A 19,220-nucleotide genomic window follows, 5' to 3' on the forward strand; every position below is an offset into this window, starting at 1 on the left:
TCATCAATCACGCCTTTCGCCCAGGAGAATGAGCACAAGGCAGCAAGTCTCGTATTGTAAAATTCAGATCGCTGATGACGGTTGAAAATGTGGACAAACCGATGGTCATTTGGGGTGAAGGATGGGAAGGCTTTAAAGTTTATTCTTTCTGTTTCTCTCCCGGAGATGAGAGAGACCTGTGGATGCCTCCGTGAACAGGGACTACGACACCCCTGGATCGTTACAGAACTGGGAAAACAAACTGGTGTGGTAGCAGGGGCCTGAGGGACAGCCCGGCCGGAGACCCAGCGCTGAGGCGGGCTCCCCGAGCTTTATACGCTTTGTGGCCTTAAGTGACTCAACTTCCGCGGGCCACACCTGCTTCCCACCTCCATCGATTAAAAAAAAAAAAAAAAAGATGAAATTCGATTAGGCAATGTCTGAAAGTCTTTCCTAGAATGTCGAAGAATCCCATCTATGAGAAACACTGAAACTCCCCTACCATGAAGCACAGACAGGGACTTGGGCCAGGTCACCTCTGTAGTCTCAGTACCTACCAGGGGCCAATCAAGGCTCTTCGGACAGAAAGATAGCAAATAAGGACTTGACCTTCCTTTCTCCTTCACTCTCTCCCCGTCCATCCCAATGACCGCCCCGTTCTTGCGAAGATGGTTTGTGGTGAGTTTCACTCTATCTCACTGGCAACATTTCAATGCCCATGAACGAAGCTGGAGGGGGCCACTTGTTAGACCACTCGTAGTTAGCCCGGGGCTGAAGGATGTCGTGGGGTTCTAATTCCATGGAACCAGTGAAGGGTGGCCATGTGCAGCCTGCGTTCCACCGGCAAACCACAGCTGGCCACACCGGAGGTGCCGCAAGGTGGCGGAGGTGGGTCTGAATGAACAGTTACTGTGGCCGCTTGAGTCTGTGCTGTGGCTGCGTCGGGGGCACCAGTCTTTACTCTGTGAAGACAGACCCTGGACTTCAGTCCCAGGCTGACCACTTCTGTCTCAGTGCTGGGGACCCTCAAGTATGACTTGGACAAGGGACAGGAGATGAATAGGCAAGATGAGAAAAGTTGGGTGGAAGTAATCGAAAGGGATAGAAATAGATTTAAAATTCAAGGCTACGGCCATGCCACCCTGAACATGCCCAATCTCATCTGATCTCGGAAGCTAAGCAGGGTCGGGCCTGGTTAGTACTTGGATGGGAGATCACCTAGGAAGACCAGGTGCTGTAGGCAGGAAAAACAAACAAACAAACAAATTCAAGAGAATTACCACTATACCAACAGTGCTAATTACCTACCCGATTATCTAGTTTTCCCTCTGTTCTCAACCAAAAAGAACCTGGTTTTATTGGGAGTGAATACTAAATTTCCTGACCTCCCTAATGATGGCCACCCGATATAGTTCTACCCTATGAATTATAACCAGAAATCTCCTGGAGTTTGTTCAAAAAGCTTTGCTTTCTAGCTCTAGACACTGCCCCTTTTGTCATGCATCCCCTCCTTTCTGCAGCCTGGAAGTCAGACAAGATGGATGGAGCTGCAGCAGCTTTACTGCCACCACAAGGGAAAAATTAGGAAAATCACAGACACTCTAATTCTGCCTTTTCAAAGTAGTGACCCAACAAGAACAACTCTAATTCCGTACTTATCATAATAAGAGAGCAAAAAACCTCTTAATTGATGTAAGGCCCTACATAAGAGTGTAACTTACACCTGAACAGGCCTACCCTGGTTTAACCCGGTTAGCAGCACCCCCACTGCACTCTGAAACTTTCTAACCCAATCAGGCTTCTTGGGTTCAAGACAATTACATTTCCACTCTTCTTTTTACCCAACTCTCTTATCTATACTTCCTGGAAAATCGTTTCTCTCTTAGGCTGCTTCTCTAGCATATTCTGTCTGAGCAACAAAGAGGACGGCCAGGCAGCCTGATGTTTGCTAGTGACTTCTGGCTGTGAACACCAAGAAGGAGGCCCCTGCCTCCCACACACCTTCCCCAGATAGTGGAGGGCCCCTGCTCTCCATATGTACATCGTCGATGAGTCACAAATAAGATGGTTGTCCATCCTCTCCCGCCTCAGGCTTGGTTGGCCCTTTATCCTCCAGCCTGGGATTTCCGGGCAAAAGCTTGACAGATCTTCGGGGGAGTGAGAAGAGAAAAGGGATTCATCCCTCACTGTCCTGCTGAGGCTGGAGGGGCAGAGCTGCCTCCACACTGGCATTTCTTAAATCGATCAGGAAGGAATGAAAAGAAACGCTCTGAAGTGGAAAACACCTGCCTGCAGCTCCAGCTTGAAGGTCAGGGGCATTTGTACCATACAGTTGGAAGCCTGCTCTGAGCTCTGTAAAGTCGCTTGCCCTTCCACCACCAAAAGCAGGGGCATGCAGAAACCTTCCCCAGCCACTCCACAAAGCCCTGCCATGTCTACCAACTGCCACTGGGCTTGCCCCCTCCCACGATTTCTGAGCATATCCCAGAACTTTATGGAGATAAGACAGAGAGAGAGAGAGAAAGACCCAAAACACACATGCCGCTGGCCAAAGGCTGAGAAAGATCAGAGCGAACGGCATGTTCCTTATTTGCCAGGCACTGTGCCAAATGCTTCACATATATTTCATTTAGTCCTTACAGCGCAGACACTATCATCTCCATTTGGAAGATGGAGAGGCTGGTGATCTGATGATGAGGTCCACTCTCTGGGGGAAGCTGGCAGTGGAGATGAATAGAAAGCAGGAATTGGGAGGGGCGGGGGCATGGTTTTCTTGGTTCCCTAGCACCCATCTGGAAGTGATCCTGAGTCACTCGACTTCAGCAATGGGCAGGGGTTGTCTGGAACTGACCCCCTGCTCCTAGTGAATGGACTGGCCAAAGTCTCCAGGGGTATAAATCTCATAGGAATAGTGAAGGAAGCTTTCCTACTGGGTGGACCCCTCCTCCGTGCTCTCGCTCTGTGCAGGGTGCCGTCCCCAAGGGAAATCCAGGGACCCGGAAAGCTGCTCCCCCAGCCAGGAGCACCCTGTGTATCTTCCACTCTGCAACCCTCTCCACACGTTTCCACTGAATCTGTGGGCATCTTTCTGTTGATCTCATCACCATGCTCTTTTGAGCACCAAGCTGCTTTTCTCCCACTCTGGCCCTAAAGCCTTTATAGAAAATTCTACAGGGAAGAGCTAATGGAAGAGTCCTTGGGTTCAACCGAGTGCTGGGATAAGCCCAGAGGAGTCCGAAAGCTGGGGGTTATTTGTCCCCAACTCCAGTGACTGCAGGTAGCCAGGAAGCTCCCCCTCTCTGCTTATATCTCTGGCTACAGTCTTCAAAAAGCTCCCCACAAAAAGTTAAGTCCTGGTATTCTAGATCACGTTTGCATACCCAGCACCTAGCACGTGTTAGGTGCTCAATAAATACTTGTGAAATGAACTTCATCGACCTGGCACCCCTTCCCTTTTCACATGAAGACAGCAAAAGGCCACATAGGGTACCCAGCACACTGGACCCTCCTGGCCTCACACGCTCTCCTGGCCCCATTACATTCTGCCACCTGGGAAACTACCTGCACATCCAAGATTTGTTCCAGCCTGGGGCAGAGCGGTAGGGTAGGGGCCTTAACTGCCTTGAGAGCAGCACTTTGGCCCTCTGAAGATGCAAGAGACACTGAAATGTAAACACAGCACCCTCCTGAGGCTTTCAGCTGGTCCCTGCAGCTCTCATTGGGGGACAGGGCTGGGGACAAGGGTCTGGGTGTCGTTCATCAAGTCTATGCAGGATAATCACCCAGGAAGCTTTTTCGGGACATTCCTCAATGCTTGGACCTGACTCCACAGTATAACTATGCATCTACTTCCTGCTTAGGGATTATAGGCCCAGAGCCAAAGTGCCCCCCAGATTCTCATCCTGCCTCTGTCACTACCCGTCTCATGATCTTCATCATGTCACTTCACCTCTCTGAGTCTCTGATTCCTCACCGGAGATAATGGGAGTGCCTACTTTTTAGGCTTGTTGATATGATTAAATGAGATTATGTAAAATGACAAAAATGGCCTGGTGCATGGTAGGGACTCGATAAACACTCATGCACATTTTGGCACATGGAGAAGGGGTGCTGGGGTGGCAGCAGACAGGGTCCCTCTCATGTACTGGGTGCTCAGTAAATATTTGTTTAAAAGGGTAAATGCAGGTGGAAGCAATCTAAATGTCCATTAGTGAATGAATGAATGAAGAAAATGTGGTATATACACCGAATGGGATATTATTCTGCCCTAAAAAGAAAAAGAAATCCTGTCACATGCTACAACCTGGATGAACCTTGAGGATATTATGCTAAGTGAAATAAGCCAGTCACCAAAAGATAAATTCTATATGATTCCACTCAAACGAGGTCTCTGAAGTAGTCAAACTCATAGAAACAGGAAGTAGAATGGAGGTTGCCAGGGGCAGAGGGGAGTGGGGTATGGGGAACTGTCATTCAGTGAGCAAGTTTCCACTGTGCAAGAGGAAAAAGTTCTGGAGATCTGCTGCACAGCAATGTGAACATACGTAAGACCAGGGGTCCCCAACCCCCGGGGCATGGACCGGTACCGGTCCGTGGCCTGTTAGGAACTGGGCTGCATAGCAGGAGGTAAGTGGCTGCGGGCAAGCGGGCGAAGCCTCATCTGTATTTGCAGCCACTCCTCAGTGACAGCATCACCGCCTCAGCTCTACCTCGGATCATCAGGCATTAGATTCTCATAGGAGCGCCGGTCCCTGGTGCCACAAAGGTTGAGGACCGCTGTGTGCTGTGTAAGACTACAAACTGTACACTTAGAGATGGTTAAGATGGCAAATTATTTTAGGTGCTTTTTTTTTTAATCACAATTTTATAAAAAACGTTAAACATGTCCCTAGACAGAACGAGTGGTCATCAGACCTTAAACTGAGCGGGTGGCCCATGGCATGAGCAGGGAACACAGCTGGAGCAGGGCCATAGCCCCTGGCCCTTTGGACCTGCTTCCGGAGGGGAACACAGCTCAGGATCAGAACCAACAAGACTCATCAATTCACAGCCTCATTGCAACCTGGGAGCCGTGTGGGGGCTTCCAAGACGGAGAGGGTGACTCTCCTAGACAGGGATTGTAAATGATGGCTTCAGTCGTGGGCCTTAAGAATTTAACAGTTTCCCCACCAGAACCAGATGAGTTAACAATAAAAAACACAGCAGTTGTAAAATATTATCTTAATTAACCAAATGAGCTGTTTCCAGAGGCAACTGATCAACCAGTGATCAGTAGTTAGCTAGTTGACTCTTTCCCACTGTAGACATACTGTACCCCTTCACTGTCCCCTCACTTCCTCCTGTCCCCTCCAGTCCTCTTGTAGCCCCCTAGGATGTCACCGCAGTATCAGCTGCTGCCTGAGGGTCTGACAGGCATGTCTCCCCCGTGGGCTGCTTTCCTTTGTATAATTAGATCAATTATCCTGCTGCTGACAATTACTGTCATTGCTCAGTGCCATTTTTAGTTTATTTGGCGGTTATTCTTCTCTCAATCAAACTGCAAATCTGAGCGTAAATGACTGTTAAGAAACACTAAAAGATCTCTGCCTTTTTCATGAATCTCTAAGAGTTGAGGTGGGCAGGAAGGACGACACCTGACATGGACTGGGTACGGTCACACGTCCTTTACGCCCCACAGCCCGGCTAAGTGGGTACACATACCTATTCCACAGACAATGAAACTGAGGCTCAGGAACACTACTTTCCTCGTCTAATGTCACCTAATCAGTGAATCCAGGATGCAGTGGTCATATGCAGGGTGAGTGAAAGTGGGGTGAGGGGAGGGGAGGGTGAAATGTTAACTTTCTATTAGGTAAAGGGGGAGTGGGGACACCTCAAGGAAACACCTTTTGAGAGCTTCTGAAAGTAAAATCCCTCCGTAAGAAAATAAAATAAGATGTATACCGGAAACTAATACAATATTGTATGTCAACTATAATTGAAATAAATTTTTAATTATTTTTAAAAAAGAAAACAGGTCAGGTTTACAAGAGCTAGGACTGAGAAAAGTCAACAGCAGTAGAAATAATGTTACTTTTTAAATTAAGAACAAAGAACAATAAAAGATTCAGGGAAAGAAATAAAAGACTTGGAGTCATGGGCTCTGGTTTTGTTTCATCAAAACCTCCTAGAATAATCTTGGTCAGTTCTCTGAAGGACACAAGAAGCAGTGACCAAGAAGGGGCCATGGCTGGGAACCTCGCACAGGGCTGGCCAGCGAGAGGCTGGAACGAGGGGGGGCGGGGCAGGCTTCTCCCATTCCACCCCAAACTGGAACCATTCTCTTTAATATGGGGTTCCAAGTTAATATTTTGTTTAACGTGTTTTCTTTCTCAAAAACACTAGAGGTGTATAGCGATGGACTCACAGTGCCTCGACCGAGTCGCTGTTCAATCAATGCTCGTTCAATTATACGCATCCCAACAGCTTCCATTTCAAAAAGAACAAACCAGGGCATCACATTCTTGGCTCACATTAAATTTTTTCAGTTCAAACACACAGGTCATTTTCACATGAACAGACGCCAAATTGGAAATCAGGGCTCTTACATCCCGTATTAATTTCTTTAATGCAAATAAGCAATGAGCACAAAGCTTTAGATAAATTTATAAATTAATCTGATGACGTTCAATTAGCTGGCTTTGAACCAGGAGAGGAACTGGTAACTGAGACACCAGGCAGAACATCCTAAAAAAATCCAGGTATAAAAGGCCATCTTAGCTACTTGGAAATGGGGCAAAAAATGAGTAATAACCATAATAATTACTAATAGACACTAAGCTCTTCATAAGTGCTAAACCATTTTACTTTTGTAACACTCTCATGAGGTGAGGCTATTGTTATCCGTGACTCACCCAAGATCACAGAGCACGGGATGCAAAACCCCCAGCTGTCTGGCTCCTGAGTCCCCATTTTTAACCACCCTCACGTGGGCTAAGCTCTCGGCAATGCTGCCCGAAAGAGTGCCTGCTGTGTGCAAGACCCTGGTCCAAGGTCACCAAGCACTACTAGTGCCTTCCGCATTTTAGGCTTAAATCAAATTTCATTTCAAATTCCAGTCCACAAGGAATCGTTCTATGAACTGGCAAAGCCTCAAATGGAAACCTGGTCCCCTCTTTCCGGCCTTGGATCGGCCTTGGATGCATGGACCGCACACCTCCACCAGCGTCTCCCCCCATAGAGCCCGCCTACCCTCGCCCTGTTTCTGCACCTCCGAAGTGAATAAGCAGAGTGTCGGGATGATCTTTCCAGAGACCTCTGCATAGAGTTGGCTTCCAGCTAGTGAGATTGACTTGGCCATCGTCCTAGGACCCCGGCGTTGACTACGCATTTCAATCACGGCACCAAGAGTGTGACGTATAAACAGAAGATTCTCTACCCAGAAGAGAAACTCAAATTTCCCAAACCCACCAGGGTCTGGCTGCTGCTCTAAGAGACCTTGACTGGAAGTCTTCTCAATGGCTCCAGCCCCTCCTCCATCTAGGCGACCTCCCCAGCACAGTCATCAAGGCCACTTCTCCCCTATGGGAAGAACCTGAAGGACGTATATGACAACAAACAGGAACGTTCCTTTTTTTTTTTTTACCACACATTCAGCACTCAAGATGAAGTGAGCCACGTTCATCATTGCAAAACTGAGTGCGAAGTGCTGCCGTTACATTGCCATCTCCTCCCTCCCACCCAGCCCACTTCCCTCTAATCCTCCTCATACCCACCCATCTGCAGTAAGGGGAATTTCCTTCTAGAGCTAAGTAGCTGACAGAGTGCCTACTGGGTGCCCGGGGCTGCCAGGACACTTTGCAGAGGATGCCAGCATGCCCCGTTCGTCAGCGGCAGCCTCTGCACAATAATTTACTATAATCTCAAAGGCAACCTCTCGTCAGCTCGCCATGCCGAGGGCTGCGTTCTTCATTCCATTATTCCAAAAGGGATCTTTTTTACCCCCTTCTTGTCTACTTCGTATGCGCTGGCACAAAACCCGTAATTTGCCAACACACAATACTCTTAACTCCTGGGCAATTGTCCAGATGAGTTGGTGCGTTAAAGATTTTATCCTTTTAAAAAATTGCTCCCTTGTAAAAGAAGCCATTGAAGGCTTCATGCAGAAATCACATCGGTCCACTCCCTTAGGTTGGCCTAGACTGCTTTGAGAGGAAAACACTTGGAGTTTAGAATAAAACAGATTCGAGTTCAATCTTAGCTCTGCTACTAATTTTGTAACCTCAGGCAGGATCTTGAGCCTTTCCAAACCATTTTTCCTTGCCTGAAAAAGGCTCGTAATAACATGTGCCTAACAGATTGGCTATAAAGATTGGAAATAGTACGTGTAAAATGCCCCGTAATGTAATACATTGCCCTGTACATGGAAAATACTTAACACATTATAGCTCAACTGCTGTTAGGATTATTATTAATAATAAAATTACCCCACATCTACAACATGGCAGGGGTTAGTTACCTTTGTTTTAATACATTGTTCTGTGCCCTAATGCTGTTCCACAATTTTAACTGACAACGTGTTGGTTACTCTCTGTTCCCTCTTCTTTCCATCCTCCCATCCATTCTCTATGGGTCTCTCTTTCCCAGGAGGCTGACCCCATCCATGGACCACACCAACCAGGCTCCACGCCTGGCTATTGGTTGACCTCTTTTCAGTTTTGGCCAATAAGAGGAAACCAGCTGAAGGGGAGAGAGAGAAGGGGGGAAAGAGAAAGAGAGAGAAACAGACAGAGAGAAGAGTAGACAGAGGAGATAGATTAGGGTACGTCTTCCCTGCTTCCACGGCAGTCCTATTGGCCCATCCCTCTAAGCCGTAGGATGACAGTGGCTTGACACTTGCCACTCAGGTGCCCCAAATCTTGTTGGTTTCCTCGTCCTCGCTCAAATCTCTGTAAGTGGTTTCTTCATTAGAGTCTCTGAGTTGAACTCTGTTTCTGGTAGGAAACCCACAGAATTACTACGGCAATCCCTTCAGGGGCTCCTCATGATGCCGCCTAAGGGGAAAGGTCCCCAGGGGGCCCAGCATCGGCGTGGCCCCAAATGACTTTGTTCCTAGATTGGAACTTTGAATCCCTGGCTGGACTCAGTGGAACCAAATACAGACCAGGAACCTGTGCACATTAGATGCCTAAGGCTCTCAGGAATGTACGTTCTATATAATAGCAAAACGGTGGAAACCATACAGATGCCTGATGGTAGCTGGTTAAGTAAGTGGGGGTTACAGAAAGAGTCAGCCTCCATGGCGGCTCCAAATGGTCCTCCTTCCTGGTATCCACATCCTCTCACACTAAATAGGGCCGGCTTGAGTGACAAGGAGAATATCACCCAAGTGACAGTGTGTGACCTCTGAGACTAGGTCATATAAAAGACACAGCTTCTGCCTGGCTTTCTCTCTTGCTGAGAACATTCACTCCGGGGAGCCCAGCCACTGTGGATGCCTTGAGTGTTTCCACGCTCAAGCAGGCCAGTGGGACAGCCACATGGAAAGTGGCCACTTTCCAGCCATGTGCGTTAACCACGTTGGATGGAACTAGGTCCCCCAGCTCTGGTCCAGCCTACAGAGGAATGTGGCCCGAGTCAACACCTGACTGCAACCCACACCAGAGGCCCCAAACCAAAACTGCCCAAGCAAGCTGCCCTCAAACTCCTGACCCATGGAAATTGTGAGAAATAATGATTAATGTGGTTTGAAGCCACTAAGTTTTTTAGGGCAATTTGTTATATTAATAGATAACATGTTGAATTATACACTTGAAACTTAATGGATTTCGTTGATTAATGTCACCTCGATAATTTTTAACAATAAAAAAAAAGATAACATGGAAATGAAAACATCATACAGTAGGTAAAAATCTTATTTTGCAATATTTAGTAAAGTAAAAAATGTTCAGAATCTGTTAAGTGAACAGAACAAGATATAAGATGTGAGCCCATATTTTAAACAATGTGTATTTTTATATATTCATCAAAAAGGACTGGAAGAATATAAATTTAAATGTTTATGATGATTATCTTTGGGTAGAGGAATTACAGTCCTTCTAATCTTCTTTAAGTCTTCCTGTGTTTTCCAAAATGATCACTTTTTATAATCTGGAAAAAATGTACTTAAAAAAATAGCTCTTCCGGTATATTAAAAAAGAAAATGGAAATTTATTTTATATAAAGTGAAAATGTTTGGCTTCAGCTCTCAAGAGGGCCTTGTTGACTTACGTCAGGACAGCGTGAAGAAGCGTCTGTCTCGCAGGTCACCCTCGCCACTTCCTGATCTCATTCTGCTTCCTCCCGTAGGTCTAGCCTGGCTCTAGCCTCCCGTAGGTCTAGCCTGGCTGTGGCTTGACAGCTGACCAGGCCAACCCATGGTGTCCTTGAGAGAATCAAAGAAGTTGGGAGGTGAAAGGAGTCTCTGGGAGGCTCCACTGGCAGCACCATAACAGGCTCTTCTTGAATCCTTCCTGTGATGGGGAGCTCACCTCCACGTGAGGCAGCCCATCCCTCAGCAGGCGACTCTCACTGTTAGAAACGTCTAGGGGAGAATGAATGGGTGTTCCTCTTACTTATTTAGCACACAAAGAATGAATGGCTGGTCTGCCAGCTCTATGACAGTAGGCACTTTGCTTCGTTCCTTGATCCTTTGCACCTAGTGCACTACCTGGCACACAGAAGGTACTCAAGAAATAGTTGTTAAATAAAGAAGTGAATGGGTGAATGGATAAATAGTATTTGCCAGGCACTCAAGGCTCTGGGGATTCGGTGTGGAGTGGACACACCCAGCCCTGGCCTTCCCTGAGCTCAGAGTTTGGCAGAGGAGATGGGCATTAAAGAAATAATGAATTACCACCATGATGAGTGCAGTGAAGGAGAAATTCAAGGGGCCATGAGAAATCTAGAAGGTCAGAGAAAAAACGTCCCTGAGTAAGTGATACTTAAGACAAGGTCTAAAGAAAAGGTAGGAGATGGACAAGAAAAGAGGGAGTGAGGGGGCAGAGCACCGCGGCCGGAGGGCGGCACAGGCGGAAGTCGCCAGACGCTTGGTACAGTGGAGAAGCAGAAGAGTGACAGTGGGGAGGGGCGCGGAAGGAAGGGTGGTGAGGAGATGGGTGCGGCGAGCCACCCGGGCCACTGAGAAGCCTGATGCAAAGGCGTATGAAAGCTTCTCCCCACAACCAGGTAAGAAGCGTGCAAGCCATTACCTGGATCCATCCCCCAGGAAGCAGCTGGCAGAGCCGGCAGCGCTCTGAACAAAAGACTCAGAAAATAGACCAAGGAGGAAATGACATGAGCAGGGTGCCGGAGAATGTGGCCCCCACCATGAAGGCCCTTATAGAACCAGGTCTGCTGACATCACCATGACAACCCGCTTGACCGCGGCAGGCTGGCAGAGCTGGAGAGGATGAGGAAGCCCAGAGGCTGATGGCGACCTGTGGGAAGCCTCGCCAATTTGTGGGTAGGTGTTCACCCCTTTAGGATAAAGAACTGGGCTCTGTAAACTCATCTGCTTTGCTGCTGTTATTTTTTTCTCATTTGGGATTTGTTTATCCTTTCGTTTCCCAGTTTAATTTCCTTTTAATAAAGCCCTAATCTCGTCTTGGCTCACCTAATGGGAAAAGGGGATTAGTCCACAGCGAAGCTGGGAGAAGGGTGGAGAGGAGGGTTGAGGATCCTCGGAGGCCAGGCCCGGTGTGGGGCAAGCTCGGCTTAGGGACGCACCTCCGGACCTCAGGCAGACAGACAGCAAACTTAGCAGGGGCCAAAATAAAAATAACCGAGGTGCCTATGGCCACCTGTGGGTCACGCCTCCCCTAACTCAGGCCCAGCTTCCAACACAAATATCTCTTCCAAAGCAGAAGCGGGAGGCCTGAGCTCCAGAGCTCCAGTCCTGGCCTGGCCCACTGGCTCTGCACCGGGCAACAGAGCCTTTAACCTTTCTGAGCCTCAGTTTCCTCACCTGTATGATGAGGATGATAATCACAGTATAGGCCTCAGAGGATTACTGCAAGTACCTGGCACAGAGTGAGCATGCTCATACCACAGGAACTATTGTTATTCATTTAAAAGGCTGATAAGCCCTGCTTCAGTGCATCTGTCCTCTGGTATTCATGCAGATAAACCAGCAGCTAACTCCAGCATCCAGGCCAGTCTCTGCAACAGCTCCTCCCAGCTCTGACCTCAGATGGTCTCCCCGACTCAAGTGCCTAGGGACCCTGGCCTCAACTCCACTTTCAAGAAACAGGCCTGAGCTGGGGGTCCCAATGTTCTTTCTCCACCTACACCGACCAGTCCCGATGCCTCATTGAGAGTTCGCAAGCCAAGGTCACGCTGCTTGTTGCAAATGGCAGGGCCAGGACTCAAACCCAGACTCTAAGCCCTCTGTTCCCTGGTGCTGCTCCCACGTCCTTTAAAACACAAAACAGGAAAACTCCTCAGGAAGGAGGGCAGACTGGCTTGTTGGGATGCCAGGCAGTGTTACGCCAACTGCAGGCAGCACAGGTGTGTCTTTTTGGCAGGCACACAAAGTCGCTCTGCCTTTGAAGGGAGAAGATTGGCCACATGTTAGACACTGGAAGCAGAAGATACAATCTGGTCTTGGCGAAGGATGGAACTAAGGAGAAACCACTTAAGAGGTGGCAGGGGAAAGACATCAGCGGACGGGCGATATCTGGGGAGGCCGTTGCATGTAATTTTAAGGGGTGGAAAGTCTAAAGGCAATCCGAGAGGAAATGCAGCAGGAGGATGCAGGAGCCAGCCCAGATGCGTGAAAGGTGGGCAAGAATTCTGAGGATGTCTGGAAACTTCCCTGGACAGACACTGAGGAGTGTCTACTCTTGGCGAGTATTGGGTGCAGGCTGCAGGACACATTCCCACCAGCCTCTAAGTGGCAGTAAGGACTGTGATGCGCCAGTAGAAGCCTCAGTTACTCAAGAGGAAGTGGTCCTTCATCCCATGAGTCATTCCAAATGACACCAGACAGCTCCCTGCAGAAACCCTCCAAGAAAACCAGCCGCCACTAGCAGATGGCAAAGTTGAGGGCACTGACGGGTCCCTTTCCTTGCTAACTGCCCCCCTAAATTCCCGGAGAAATAAGGAAACTCAAATTGCCTCCTTTTGGTACCAGAAAAATAATGTATAACTGATTATGAGATGACAGCCAAGATGTTTGTTCTCTCCTCGCCCTGGGTAGAAACGGCGAAGTCTTTGCTTTATGGGAGCCAGACTCTTGGACACATCAGACATTTCCCTCCCTGATCTAGAAGGAGCTATTCCAGACAAGAGAATTTTCCAAATAAGAAAAAGCTCTCCAAGTGCCAAACAAAAGGGAATGAAACTTTTTTGTGCGTATGAATAGAAATTCTCTGAATGTTCTCTAAACTCTCCAAACGGAAATTCCCTGAACGTGTTAGGGTTCTTTAAAAGAGCATATTGAAGAAGATCTAAGTTGTTACTGATGCTCCCGCACCAGCACTGTGCAATGCTGTGGCAGGTAAGTCATACTGTGTACAGCAGGAAAAGTACGAGACTGGGGTATGAAAATTATGGTGGATACCTGAGTGTGCTATTAACCCAACGTAACCCTCTGAGCTCTCGCTTCTTTATTTATAAAAAAAAATAACAAAATAAAATAAAATAGGTGGTGGAAAGCAACAACCCCACAGGACTTTTTGTTGAGAAGAATACAATGAGATGTATTGAAACCTGGCATCGGTGTGGGAGTTTATTCCTTAATATACTTTTGAATGTTAAGTTGTAGTTGAAAATGAACTTTAAAACTTCAGCAACCTTTATTTGATTACATATCCAGTTGCACCATTTCTTAATTTCAAAACAAATTTATTGTATTCTTTTAAGTATCAAAGTAATAATTGTTCACTCTAAAAATTCTAAATATCAAAGACAATTTTAAAAGGCAAAGATCCCTAGTGTTCCAAAACCATCCAGACTCAGGCTCGAGATTTTGTTAGGCATCTTCCCAGACTTTTTAAGAAAGGTATAGACGGTCCCTGTCTTCACGACAATAGAATTATTCTATTGCATTTGCTTTGTAATATTTTCTCATCTACAAGGTCTCATGAACGTTTTCTCATATTTAAAGTCATAGCTCCATACTGCCGTTCTAAAGGCTGCACAGGATTCCACAGTATGGATGCACTATCCTTTATTTAACTAATCTCTGCTGAAGGACATTCTGGTTATTTCTGATTTTTCGCTACTGTGAACAACACTGAGATGAACATCTATGTCCCTGCAGACTTTCCCAACTGAGTTTTTCAGTCGTGGCACTAACGAAATCCAGGACAAGAAACTCCCTGTTGTGGGGACCGTCCTGAGCATTGTGGGATGTTGAGCAGCATCCTGGCCTCTACCCACGAGATGCCAGGAGTAGCTCCAGTAGTGACAACCACATTTCATTGTGGTACCTATTGTGCTTAAAAAAAAAAAAAAAAAAAAATGCTCTCTAGAGGTCAAGCACCCCAGCCAACACTGAGGGGCATCAACCTCCTTTTCATTTCTGCCAAGAGGAAGGTGAGTAGGGTCAGCCTAATGCTAGTTTTTATTTATTTGTTTATTTGTTTGTTTAAATTAAATCAATAGACTTTTTTTTTTTTTTAAAGCAGTTTTTAGTTTACAGAAAAACTTAGTGGAAAGTACAGAGAGTTCTGATTCACCCACTTAGCCCTCATGTTTCCTGTTATTAACATCTTTCATTGTTATGGTACATTTGTTACGACTGATGAAGCATTTAAGTTTCTTTCATGTCTTTTCGTGGTTTGATAGCTCATTTCTTTTTAGTGCTAAATAATATTCCACTGTATGGATGTGCCAGTTTCTTTATCCATGTACCTACTGAAAGACATCTTAGTTGCTTCCAAGTTCTGGTAATTATGAATAAAGCTACCATAACCATCCCTGTGCAGGCCAGGTGTGAGCAAAAGTTTTCAGCTCATTTGGGGCCTAGGAGTGCAACCACTGAATTGTACGGTAAGAGTGTCTAGCTTTGTAAGAAACTGCCAAACTGTCTTCCAAAGTGGCTCTACATTTTATTCCCACCAATGAGAAATGAGAGTTCCATTGCTCCACATCCTCGCCAGCATTTGGTGTTGTCAGCGAGAAATGAGAGTTCCATTGCTCCACATCCTCACCAGCATTTGGTGTTGTCAGTGTTTTAACCATCCTGATAGGTGTAGGTGTAATTGTTTTAATTTGCAATTCCCTGTGTTTTGGATTTTAACCATCCTGACAGGTGTAGGTGTAATTGTTTTAATTTGCAATTCCCTAATGACATGATGATGAGCATCTTTTCACATGCTTATTTGCTATCTACATATAATATATTCTTTGGTGATGTGTCTGCTAAGGTCTTTAGCTCATTTTAAGTTGGATTGTATTCTTATTGTTGAATTTTAAGAGTTCTCTGTAGATTTTGGATATTAGTCCTTTATCAGATGTGTTTTGCAAATATTTTTTCCCAATCTGTGGCTTTTCTTTTCATTCTCTTAACAGTGCCTTCTGAATAGTAGAAATTTTAATTTTAATGAAGTCTAACTTATCAATTTTTTTTCCTTCATGGATCATGCTTTTGGTGTCCTATCTAAAAAGTTATCACTAAACCAAGGTCACCTAGCATTTCTCCAATGTTATCTTCTAAGAGTCATCTTTTATAATTTTGCATTTGACATTTAGGTCTATGTTTCATTTTTGAGATAATTTTTATAAAAGGCATAAGGTGTGTGTCTAAATTCATTGTTTAGCTTCCCCTTTTAAGAAAATAGTGAGGCTGGGCATCTTCATCTTTTAACTGACATTTGTATTCTCTCCTGAATTGACTTGGTGTGTCCTCTGCCCAATTTACTTTGTCAACTAAAAATGGATTTTTTTTTAACCAATTTATGGAGGGATAATTTACATACGATAAATTTTACCTACTTTAAGTACACAGTTTGATGAGTTTTCATTAAATGTAAATTATATTAATAACTGCAACTACCAACACATCCAAGTTTTAAAATCCTTCCCTCCACTCTGAAAGCTCCCTCAGACCCCTTGCAGTCAATCACTGCTGCATCCCAGCCCCAAGTAACTACTGATCTGCTATCACCATAGCTTTAGCTTTTCTAGAATTTCATATAGATGGAATTGTACAGTTTGTAATCTTTCGAGTCTGGCTTCCTTCGCTTAGCATAATGCTGTTGAGATTCATTCTTACTGTTGCATGTATCAGCGGTCGCTCCTTTTTCATTTCTGAGTAGTACTCCATCGTATGGATATACCACCTCTTACGCATCCTTTCACAAGTTTGTGGACATCTGTGTGTGCCCAGTTTAGAGCCTTTATGAATAAAGCTATGAATAGTCATGTACAAAGTGTGCTGTGATGAGCTGTTTTAAAATATTTTGACATATTAATCTCCCACCTGTAATAGACAAGTATATCCTATTATAGTCCAGACAGTGGCAGCTGATTCCCCAAATGGTAACATGAAATATGGGACTCCAGACATGTATTTCAAAGCACATTAATCAGAAGTGTCTGCCACAGGTCCTGCTGACTCTAAGATGGCATAAAACTCTAATAAAAGACTTGAGAAGCCAGAGGTAATTCTGGAACCCCCCAGGCTCTGAAAGTTGCCAAGCCGAGATGCGTTCAGAGTAACAAGACCAGGAAATGCACTTTACACTGACATTTTCAAGCTTTCCAATCCCAAACTGACATTTCTAGAAAAGACATTCTCAGCCGGAGTGCCAGGAGGAAAGGCGGGCGCTCAGCTCTTTGGATCTGAGCCTGCCGTTGCCATTTGGGATCTGTTCAACTCAAAGCCACTGCTCTTTGAAGGCTGCTGGTACCTTTCTAGTTTAAGAACGGGAAGAAGGTGGAGCTGAAAACTAAAGAAACTGAAGTTACAGCCAACAAAAGGAATTGCAGGACCTGGACCCATCCGGATACAGAAACCCTTTCCTCACGTATTCACTGGAGACTTCCCAAAGGGACACAGGAAGAGGAACCAGAATAAAAAGTGTCCCAGAACGCTTCCTTTTCAAAACGAGCAGCCCAATAGAAGGGGCTTCCTGGCAGACATGGAAGCTTGTTTTCTGTTACCCTAACCCCAACTTTGTACCATGCTCCACCCCACCCTAACTCCCAAACCCAAGTATTCCCTTTATCACAATAGTGGTAAGTACTGACAGTTCAAGCAACAGTTGGGTGCTGACCACTTTTCTCTGTCCCACCTTTGTTAGGAAGGACAGTAGTTCAGGTGGGGACATATGGTGGACCCTCCCTCCACACTCACTGCTAACATCATCATTTTACAGATGAAGAATTGAGGCACAGAGAGGTTAAGTGACTTACCCAAGGCCACACAGCTGGTATGTGGCAGAACCAAGATTTACGCCAGGCTCTTAAACATTATACAATGCCACTAAATAAATCAATAGCACAAACACCAAGGGTCAAAGAAGGAATGAAGGTGGCCATGAAAGGTGTCATAAAGATGGAACATGCCTAAAGGGCCAAGGGCTTTTAGAGGAGCCGGCAGGGAGAGCATGGAGAACGCATGTACAGAATTATGCAAAAGGCTGAGACCCAAATCATTTTCCTGGTTCAGCCTTCCCTATCCAGGTGGCCCATGATGTTTCTTTGAGTCAGAGAGTAACTCAGTCTGGCCAAAGTAGAAGGTGGTAAGATTGAGTGGCGAAGTGGACAGATCCCTGAGAACACCGAACAGAAATGAGGATACGGGGTGGTCTACAACCTGGATTTGGATTCAGACTCCACCGCTGACCTACTGTACAACCCTGGATCAGTTGCCAAGCTCCCCTAGACCTCAGCAACCACATCCGTCAAATGGGGATGATCGTGGTTACAATCCATAGAACCTCATGTAAAGCTCTTAGCATGTAATATACAATACGCATTAGCTATATCATCATCATCATCGCCATCATCATCATCATCAAATTGTACTTGATCCAGCCTATCCTGCCTGGAATGAAAACCACATGGGGCCGAATGAGAATGATGTTCATTCAGGCTGTGTCACATGTTGGCCTGGGAGCTGCTGGACAGAGATGACTTACTTGATCAGCAGCAGCCATTTCTCTACTGAGTGATTACCAAGCCACCCCCCCACACACACACACACATACACACACATTTGCAACCAGTGGGCTCCCTAATTCACTTCTTCAGATGAAACCAGCACTAATGAACGCCTCCCCCACCAGAAGTGCGCCACGGGGATTCATAAGACTCAGCTGAGCTCTGCGGCAGCAGCTGTGGCCATAGATGCGTCCTACGGCTTTGTCAATCCAGCAAATGTCTGGAAACTGCGGAGCCATCAACACAGTCATTTTTCGTCTAGTTCAAAGACATTATTCAGCTGAATTGGATTTGCCAGGTGTTCATGCTGCTGTTTGCCTCCTGAACTCTCTTCTCGATCCCCCTGTGATAAGATGATTGCTTGTAAGACAACTAGCAATTATGGTTCTTTTAAGAGTCTGGGCATATATTAAAAGATGAGATGCATTGGACATGTGCCACTAGGTGGCCAGGTAGCATTTGCAATGCAAGGGGCCTTTAAATGAACATTTAAGTGGAAAAATGCACTTTTTATTCCTGAAATTGTGGTGATTCTGACTCTCTCCTCCCCATATGGTCTTTCAGAGGCTTTCGCTATGTACAAAGCACGGACGCAGACATGGTAGGGATCAGGAAAGGCTGTGTTGAGGCCCCTCCACGCGTTACCCTAGGCTCACACCTGGAGGTCAGTTATCGCTCAATGAGAGGCTTTGGTGAACAGTGAAATTTCAAAGTGGGGTGGAGTTGGCTCTAGAGGCAAGGCAAGTCTTCACTTCCATTCTTGCTCCAGAAAAGAAAGGCCTTCAAGCCTTCATTCACACCCACATGCCCTTCCTGCTCTCCCGCACTCCATCCCAGGCCCCGGACGCCAGCCCTGCACTTGCTGGCCCTGACCGTGAAAGCTGCCTTATGTTTTGCAACCCAGAAGCCTCGCTTTAGTCCCTGCCCTGCTCCCTCCCTCCCTCCGTCCTTCCCTCACTTTATGAATGAATGGCTAAATAAATGAGTGGTCAAAAGAACAAGCTGATGAGATAAAGGGAGCATATGCCTCTTGTTGAGGACTGCAGATGATCTGTTTTTCATCTAAGGGTATGGGAGTTCTTAGGAGGTTAATGCCTCATCTAGACAAATCA

At 46.1% G+C, this 19,220-nt stretch overlaps 1 protein-coding gene and 1 non-coding gene across 4 annotated transcripts in view; one reads left to right on the plus strand and one right to left on the minus strand.

The window, feature by feature from the left end:
- Positions 1-19,220, minus strand: part of CHST11 (carbohydrate sulfotransferase 11) — a 248,251-nt gene that overhangs the window by 88,567 nt on the left and 140,464 nt on the right. The gene's annotated exons all lie outside the window — the stretch shown is intronic.
- Positions 1,104-1,222, plus strand: LOC112481951. The gene has a single exon (XR_003047131.1). It is a non-coding gene; the product is annotated as a 5S ribosomal RNA (ribosomal RNA).

Source organism: Pteropus alecto, unplaced genomic scaffold, assembly GCF_000325575.1.
Source record: "Pteropus alecto unplaced genomic scaffold, ASM32557v1 scaffold94, whole genome shotgun sequence".
NCBI classification, from domain to species: domain Eukaryota; kingdom Metazoa; phylum Chordata; class Mammalia; order Chiroptera; family Pteropodidae; genus Pteropus; species Pteropus alecto.